This window comes from Rhyacophila brunnea, unplaced genomic scaffold, assembly GCF_057557595.1.
Source record: "Rhyacophila brunnea isolate RB1 unplaced genomic scaffold, BYU_Rbru_1.0 scaffold_8, whole genome shotgun sequence".
In the NCBI taxonomy this organism is placed as follows: domain Eukaryota; kingdom Metazoa; phylum Arthropoda; class Insecta; order Trichoptera; family Rhyacophilidae; genus Rhyacophila; species Rhyacophila brunnea.
In genome coordinates this window covers 36,029,089-36,038,094 of record NW_028233350.1, presented here as the reverse complement: position 1 = coordinate 36,038,094, position 9,006 = coordinate 36,029,089, and positions in this window count along the sequence as shown.

Here is a 9,006-nt window from a genome sequence, read left to right as displayed (position 1 = left end):
CGCAGATGATGTAAAACTAATTAACTTTGTCTCATTATATTATAAGATTTTAGTTCTAAAAATATATACCGTAATGTTAGTTAGTAGTAGTCTACAACAACAAGTGAACCAATAACAAACTATTTATGTTATTCATCACAAGATTTGAGAATGTAACATTGTTCGTCACTGTCCAAGCCAATTATTGTCGTAACCCTCAAATATCAAATTGTTTAGAAAGTGAAAAAATTTTGGGCATTGGATTTACTTATTAATTTAGAATATACTTACTATTTATTTATTATTTTATAATATATATTATTTTATTACAAATTGAAAATTTTCTTTTATTAACACACCAGTGGTTTACGTTTAGTTAGAGGGTTACATCATTTGGCTGGAATATTTTTTGTCAAGTTACAAATAGCTTAAAAAATAGTTCTGAATTATTTTGGTATAATATATTTTTGGGGGATACTTGGCCAGCTCGTGTAAGAGTATGCAATAAGTCCATTTCCATAAAAATGTCACTTCGGTGAAAAATGAGGGTTACGACAATTGGCCTGTGCAATGACAATGTATTGAACCCAGTGACGGCTCGTGGATAATATATCTGGGGGTGCTGCGGTTGATTAAAAATGTTTATTTTATTAATAATAAAATAAATAACTTTGTATAAATTTCTTGCAGAAATACATTTTAACGATGTTAATAAATCACTAAAGCTATATTTCATTCCTCGTTGTCGCGCGCATGCTCACGTGCAAACGCGGAAACGGCGAAATACTGTTGGACCGGCAGTACCGATTAAGCTTCCAACTGCGAGCCTTGCTCCCTACGTCCCTCCTTCGCCCACTCGAGTTTATTCCATTGAAAACGGTATTGGATAAAATCATAAAGATGGTCATGTTCTGATATTAGTAATGCGGTGTATGATAATTATTGGATGTATCGGTGCACATGAGAGCTTAATAACGCTTAAATAATATTGATATTTTCATATAATATACAGACATTTATGTATAATATAATATTATATTTTTCTCAATTTGCTTGGGGTGCTGCAGTACCGCAGTGCATAAGGACGAGCCGCCACTGAATTTGAACCTACATAATTTAAAAACATATCGTCTGGAAAAACACAGCGCAGCGCTTACAGGTTCAAGTCTCGTCGGGTGTCGTATTTTTTTCTAAAAAGTTTTTTTGTGGGCATAATATGCATGAGATGTTTTAAAATTACGTATAAAACAATAACGTTAACACAAAACGACATGTCATGAGTTTGAATATAAGATGTGCCTATCCAAAATAAAAATTTATTGATGTGCGTGATAACTTTAAAAGGGAATGCTATTACAAACAAACACAGAAAAAAAAATAAAGTTAATATTTTATGTACATAGAAAATAAAAAAAAATATCAAAAACTTTTTACTATAAAAACCGAGTCAAAAACGACTAAACAAACTAACAAATATTTTTGATTAAGTATTACGAAATATTTAGTAGATTTGCTTGTGGGAAATCTGTCGTATACGTATCTATATTATAAATATCATGAGCTAATACAAGCAAGTAATATTACCTAATCATAGTACCTAAAATATTTTGAAGGATGAGGTTTAAAGCTGCTGGTTGCTACATGCTTTGCGTTTCCCTAAAAAAGTCATGTAGGTATCTATAAATATATTTAGCTACTTAAAAATACATTTACAGTACCTAATTCTTATTCATAATTTTAGGTCACCTTTTATATCAATAAATCGCCTTCAAAAATCAGTTTTTATGACTACTCTAAGTGCGTTTTATTTAAAATAAAACATATTAAATTTTATAAACCTATTTTGATATGATGAACTGAAAACAAAAATCAGAGAAGTGGCATTTTTCATAAAGCAGAAAGTTAGTGAAGCGTTACATAACACATGACTTTCGACGTGCGTCATAAAATAACCAACTTATTTATTATTTTCTTATAGAAAAATAGGCAACCCATCTTACCTGGAGTTAGATTTTGTTAAAACATAAATTTTATAATATGGAATGTTGTGTTTTCCAATATTTTCATACACTAGTTCCATGTGTATCTTTGTTAGTATGTTTTATTGATGTTACTCAACTGACTAACTATTTATTCTGATTATTAAAATATCTTTTTAATAAATATATCCCATTTTTTTAATATAATAAAACTAAATATAATATGTTATATTCATCCACTAGTCTACAACGGAAGCATACATCAAGCAATGAATTGAAACCCCGTCAATATTAATAGTTAATAATAATTATTACGACGTCTTTATCAAAATATAAATATTCTATTATAATGGATTTAAGTTTTGTACTATTCCATTTGAGTCGTTTTTTGCGACCTGGGTTTTGCGTTTCGGCATCTTCAGGCACTCTGTTCACTCCCCAAAAGGCAAATATATACTGTTAACGAATACTATTAACTTTAACTTGTATAACAAATCAATACAATAAAGTAGGTAAACCCGTTATCACCTACCAATTACGTCAAGGATCACAATAAAAAAAATTTAAGATATCCCCTACCTTATCATTAATAATACACTCGATAAGCGTATAATAAATCGTCAAAACCTAATAATAGATCATTAGTAATTATAAACAATAAAACACTACACACTCAAAAGGTGTGAAATCGTCCAATGTGGTGACAATGGTACCATATTGGGAATTAATGAAGTTACCTAATGAGATATATCTATGCTATCACTCTTTAAAAGTTATTAGTTAAACAACTTTTTTTTTCGACCATGTCCGATCCTAATAGGATCATAATTATGGGCCTCCACAGAGTAGATGTTTGTATTAACAGATTTTGTTTTTTACGAGAAATGGATTTCAGCCACTTGCTCAACCTATTAGGTCCATACCCTGACTCACACACGAATTGAAAAACAATACGTGTACTTGCCAGACCCAGGATTCGAACATGAGACCCACGGCGTGATAGTCCAGCGCTCAAGCCGCGCGGCCACCGTGGGTGTCGACAACAATTAATAACCAATAATATTCTTACATGGTAGTACCTACTTTTTTATAATATTATTTTTTAATACACTATAATATATTTTATATACTACAATAATGGTCATTGATATTGATATAGAACATTTATATGTATGTTTTTATGTGGTTGTAGGTATGTATTCGTGTGTATATAAATATATATATATATATATATGTATATAAGGTTTATTTGTGGATTTGTTGAATTACGAGTGGTTCGTGGAGCATTTTCATAGCCGATTTTGGTAAAATTCATGAATTCAAGAATGAAAACCTAACCGTACCTAACCTAACTTAACCTAACCTAAGCTTACAAATATTCCAGTATGTCGGCTATTTTCAAAATATGTTTGCCGCTGGCTTCCTGTAAACTGACAAGAACCGTGTTTTTATTTAGACAAGAATAATTGTATCTCAGTACCTTTCCGATACAACATTTCACGGTGAAGTGTAATACGGCGAACTGCATACGAACAAATTTCCGGACACGATTAAAGATATTATATATATGATAGTGCACGTAGCTCGGATTAGACAATATGATAGTTACTACGAGTACATTATTAAAATTAAGACCAGAAATGACATATGTAATTTCTGATGAAATAGTCATAAGGAATGACGAATATATGGCCAAAGTCCAAAAATCAAACACAAATGAAACGAATAATTAAATAACGCAAAACTATACAATTTTATTTAACCAAATTCAAAATTGATTTATAATTTTCTCTCATATTATAAGCCATAAATTCTGGCTTTCAATTTTATTTCCATTGCCATTTATTCTTCTAATATTATCAAGTATATCTCTTCCGCTCGGATGGTGACGCAAATTTATTGATTTCAGCTTTGAACCCAATTCTGAACTAAATTGAAAGAAAATAAAAAAAAATGTTGAATTTCTTCCAGTCATTGTCACGCAAGAAAACGCAGCTGGCGTTTTGAAGATTATCAAGAAAGCTCAAGGCCATACGGATAAGACAGAAAGAAAGTTTACAGTACTGAGCGAAATAATAAAAAATACCACAAGATTCTTTTTGCTGTAAAATAAAAGGCTCCTGACAACATGAGTAATTGCCTATGAGTTGGAGGCAGTTTTATATCATATAAAATTCTAATAAATACTTTACTTTATTCTACATATTATGTGTATTAATACTAACGAGTGTATTTTTTTTAATAAAATAATACACTTCTTTCAAGTTTCAAACAATATAAAAAATATGCAATTCTTATTTAGACCACAAATTTTATGATTTTATTAATGATAAACCAAAATATAATTGACTACAACAATAAAGCAATGAAAATATAATTAATATTAAATTCTACAGGTTTTTAAAAAGGTTTGTCGATAGCTAATTTGGTTGTAATACCATTATCAAGACTATTCAGATAGGCTGCTTGCCTTTCCTTAAATACTATACGTATATATAGAGACAGAATACATATGAATACACATGAACGAATAAGAAAATGTATTCTGTCCCTATCTATACGCATAGTATTTAAGCAAAGGCAAACGGCCTATCTGAATAGTCTTGATAATAGTGTTACAACCGAAATAGCTATCGACAAACCTTTTTAAAAACCTGTACAATTTAATATTAATTATATTTTCATTTCTTGTAAAATAGAATTCTCCGCACAACTATGTCCAATTAATACAACAATGAAGTTTACTTTACTACATATTAATTAAATAATACAGTTATTTTTATCGACTTTATACTGACATAATATACTCGTATAATAATTAATGAACTGCCTCGTGTAAAAATTATATTTAATTTAATTTAAATATTTCCTTACGTACCCTAAATAATATAGGAGATCCAAAATCCAAATCACGTCATCATTTTACCACTGCTCAAAAAGCTAACGTACGAATTTGTACGGGTAAAAGAAAACTCACGTTGTATATTATTATTATCTAAACGTTATATTATACTAGGTATATACTAAATAGTTGGAGAGCTTTGTAGAATTTTGATACTTCTGTCTTATGTAATGATTTTTTATATATAATTTTCCATTAGGTTTAAATGCTTGATATTTAATAATACATACAAATAAGAAAAGACTTTTATTTAATTATATAAGTCTTAATAGAGTTAAAATTATAATAACAATTAAAAGGAATCGTTGTAAATCATTTTTCCAATCCGATGAGTATTCGTACTGGGTCAAAAATATCTGAAAAAGATTTTTTTTCTCCAGTCGCCGGATCAAACCCGTGAGCCACGGTTTCATAAATAGCCATTCTACATATTTAACCAACTGTTGTCATATTAAACCAATTAATATAAATAGAAAAATAAGTAGATTTACTACATTTGTAAGGACTTTATTTAGTACCTATAATGTTCTTCAACCGAAAATAGAATCTCAAAATTTCGTAACCTTCTTGATATCGTGAATAGAGGCGATCTTTGTTTGTCACTTATACCATTGCAACCAGACATTTTAAAAAGCTACTTGCTTGCATCAGTCACAAAAATCATACTAAATAAAAGAAACATCATTTTATCTAATATATAAAAATTAATATTTGTTTGTTTGTTTGTTTGTTTGTTCGTATTGTATGCACTGCCATACCGTTCATCCGATTGCAATAAAACTTTGTTAGCTTATTTCTTGCACTTTCGTGAAGAGTATAGGCTATATCTTATATATAAAAATGAATGTCTGTCTGTCTGTATGCCTGTTTGTCTGTCTGTCTTTCTGTCTGTCCCGTATGCGTTCCTATACCATTCATCCGATTGCGATAAAATTTTCGTAAGTGGTTGTATGCACACCAGCAAAGGTTTCTGAATTAGAAAAATCATCATCTTCTTCTTCTTCATCATTCTATTTTCTTTTATTCGTATGGTTCCTATACCATTCATCCGATTGCGATGAAACTTTCGTCAGTTATTGTACATACACCCGCAAAGGTTTTTTAATTATAAAAACCATCTTCTTTTACTTCTTCTTCATTATATCTTCTTTTATTCGTATGGTTCCTGTACCATTCATCCGATTGCGATGAAACCTTTGTCAGTTGTTGTGGTAATACCCGCAAAGGTTTTTGAATAAGTACAACTATCGTCTTCTTCTTATTCTTCATCATTCTATCTTCTTTTATTTGTATGGTACCTATACTATTCATCCGATTGCGATTGAACTTTTGTCAGTTATTGTGCGCACACCTGCGAAGGTTTTAAATTAGTATTATAGCAAATACAACGTTTATTGTTTGTTTGTTCCATGCAATTTTGATTTTTTTAACTACATATTAATAACATTAATAACGTTTGCATATTTTGGATTCATTTTCATTTCATTTCATTCAATTCATTTGGATTCAGTTTGCATATTAGTGATCTTTTGTTTGACCTTTACTCCTATTAGAATTATTTTCATATTGCCATATTGTATAACACAGATATTTTAATATTAAAAAAATAATTACCTCTTATTATTTTTTAAATATCTAAGATAAATATAACCATAAAGCGATCCTGTGCGAAGCCGGATACTTCAGCTAGTAACTTAAAAAAAACAAGCAAGTAATTTGTAGGTACGTGTTTTTTATTAGAAATATGATCACATTATTTTCATTAAAATTCTATAGAAAAAATATTAGAGACAAAAAGGAGTCAAAGATGAAAAAGTTAAAAAATCAAATTGGTATGTTTTTCATAATATTATGTTTATAATTAATATGTCTACATATTATTATTATCTAGCTGATTTGATCAATGATAGTAAAGGCACAGCAAGAGGCACATTAATGTTAACCAATTACAATTTCCTATCACTTAAGATCATGAATGAATGAGTCGTAAGATAACCGAGTGTATTATTGATTAGCCTTCTCTATAATAAAACGACAGACAGAAGTGATTTCAAATTAAGTGGAATTTTATTATTTATTAGCAAATGAATTATTGAGCTTGATAGTATTCTTAGTACCCCCCACCAATATTGTTTTAAGTTTCCAGTAAATGGAAAATAAATATTACATTAAGTAGATATATGTAACGATACAAAAGACGTTTTAAAAATATCAGAAAAGTAAATATTGTGTTTATTCCATAGTTGTCTAAGTAATTGGATCAGGTATCTACTAGTTGTATTGTCAGTTACCCCCCCCCCCCCCCACACAGTTTTATTTGTAGCTACACAAAAAAGTTGACTGTCTTACTAACGATTTCAAACAGATTTTTTTATTTAGATAAGAGAAGTTTTAAATAACAATATAGGAATGCACGTATAATTACTGTTATATATTTATTAAATTAATTAGATAATATAATAATTAATGTCACCAAATTGGCAATTTGCTTTTAATTTTGAGATAGCTTTACCAGCAAAAGAAGCAAAGTTTGGTAGTTATTTAATTTATTTATTGTTAAGACAAATACCAAAAAAACTTAGGATTTAACAATTTTAGAAAATAATGCGGTTTTACGATTGTACTTAATCGGATATGATTGACTTATGCATAAAGTATACCCTAGCTCCGTATTGAAGACAAAATTCTCTGAATATTAATAATAATTGTTACATTAGTTTTTAAATAATTTTAATCTTTTTCAATTCATATTTTGTAAGTACCTTATAATGTCATAAGATTTTTATTGGAAACAACTATTCATAAATTATATGGTAATAAATTATAAATCGCAATTTATGACCCAAGCTTGGCCTTTAGAATTTATTAATGTTTGAGCTATTAATAGACAGGAATTCACTTAAATTTTTAAAATCAATTTCTACGAAGCATGATTAGTCGATAACATTAAGTGGTAATAATGTAATCACTATATTTTTCATTTAAATAATACAGTTAAATAAAAAAATATTTAAATCTGAAGATTGCTTTAATAAATTTGTAGAAATTTATTCATACTACCACTTCATCACTCTTATGAATGAGGTTTGTGACTACTATGAAAATCTCCCGAATTATATCAGCTTGCTTTATCTTAACCAATACTTTTCAAGCCTCGTGATGAATATTATGGGGATTAAAAATAATTTGTCCGCATGGTAACTATCCACCATATCTGAATTTGTTTTCTGATAGTAAAATTTGGTTTAGTAACCAAAAAAATAACCATTCAATGCTTTCTAGCACACAGAAGATAATCTGTCCTTAAGGCAATACTTCAGCTGAGGCATGGTCTAAATCTAAAACGATCGTGACTACGCAACGCGCAGATTGTGCAAACGACGAGTGACAAACAAAACATAATTTGTCATAAAAATTCAACATGCGTCTATTTAATGTTATGTTTATTGTTATTTTAGTAATAATAATAATATGACATGTTTTGTTTTTCGAGTAAATACGTAACGTTTTTTAGTCATCTTTACACGATTTAAGAATTACTTCCTCCGACGCCATCACAAAACAAATTGACGTGCTCAAACGTCGACTATCGTTCTCCAAATGACAACGCGGGCAAAATTACGTCCCACCTATTGCTGAAAATTATTTGCTGTTTCACTGAAGTATGCTCTTAAAGCTTTCTATAATATTATCTTTCCATGTAAAATTTTATATTATGTAACTATTTATACGATGTTTATTTATTCTTTTACTGACATTATAAGTTTTTGGTATGTACATCGGTAATATTATAATTTGAAAGTTAACTATATAAGCAACGCTTGTTGTAATTGACGTTATCTTTAACAAACTAACAACTGTTTAGATAATCAATACAACAAAAAATGTTTTTAACGTTAAAATTCTTTTTTTTATTCGATTGTCTAAATATGCGATGTTTGTTTGTATTCTTAGACAAACATTCCAGTTTGATATAAGAACAATAATAATGGAATAAAAGAGTGTTTTCGATCAATTATTCACGTGGAAACAATGTCAAACTGCTATTGAAACAACGGCAGACAGTCTGTATTTGCAGTTTTATAATGCTAAGTCGAAAAAACCTTTTAGTATTTTGAACAAGTCTTAGCACAAAAACATCAGAAA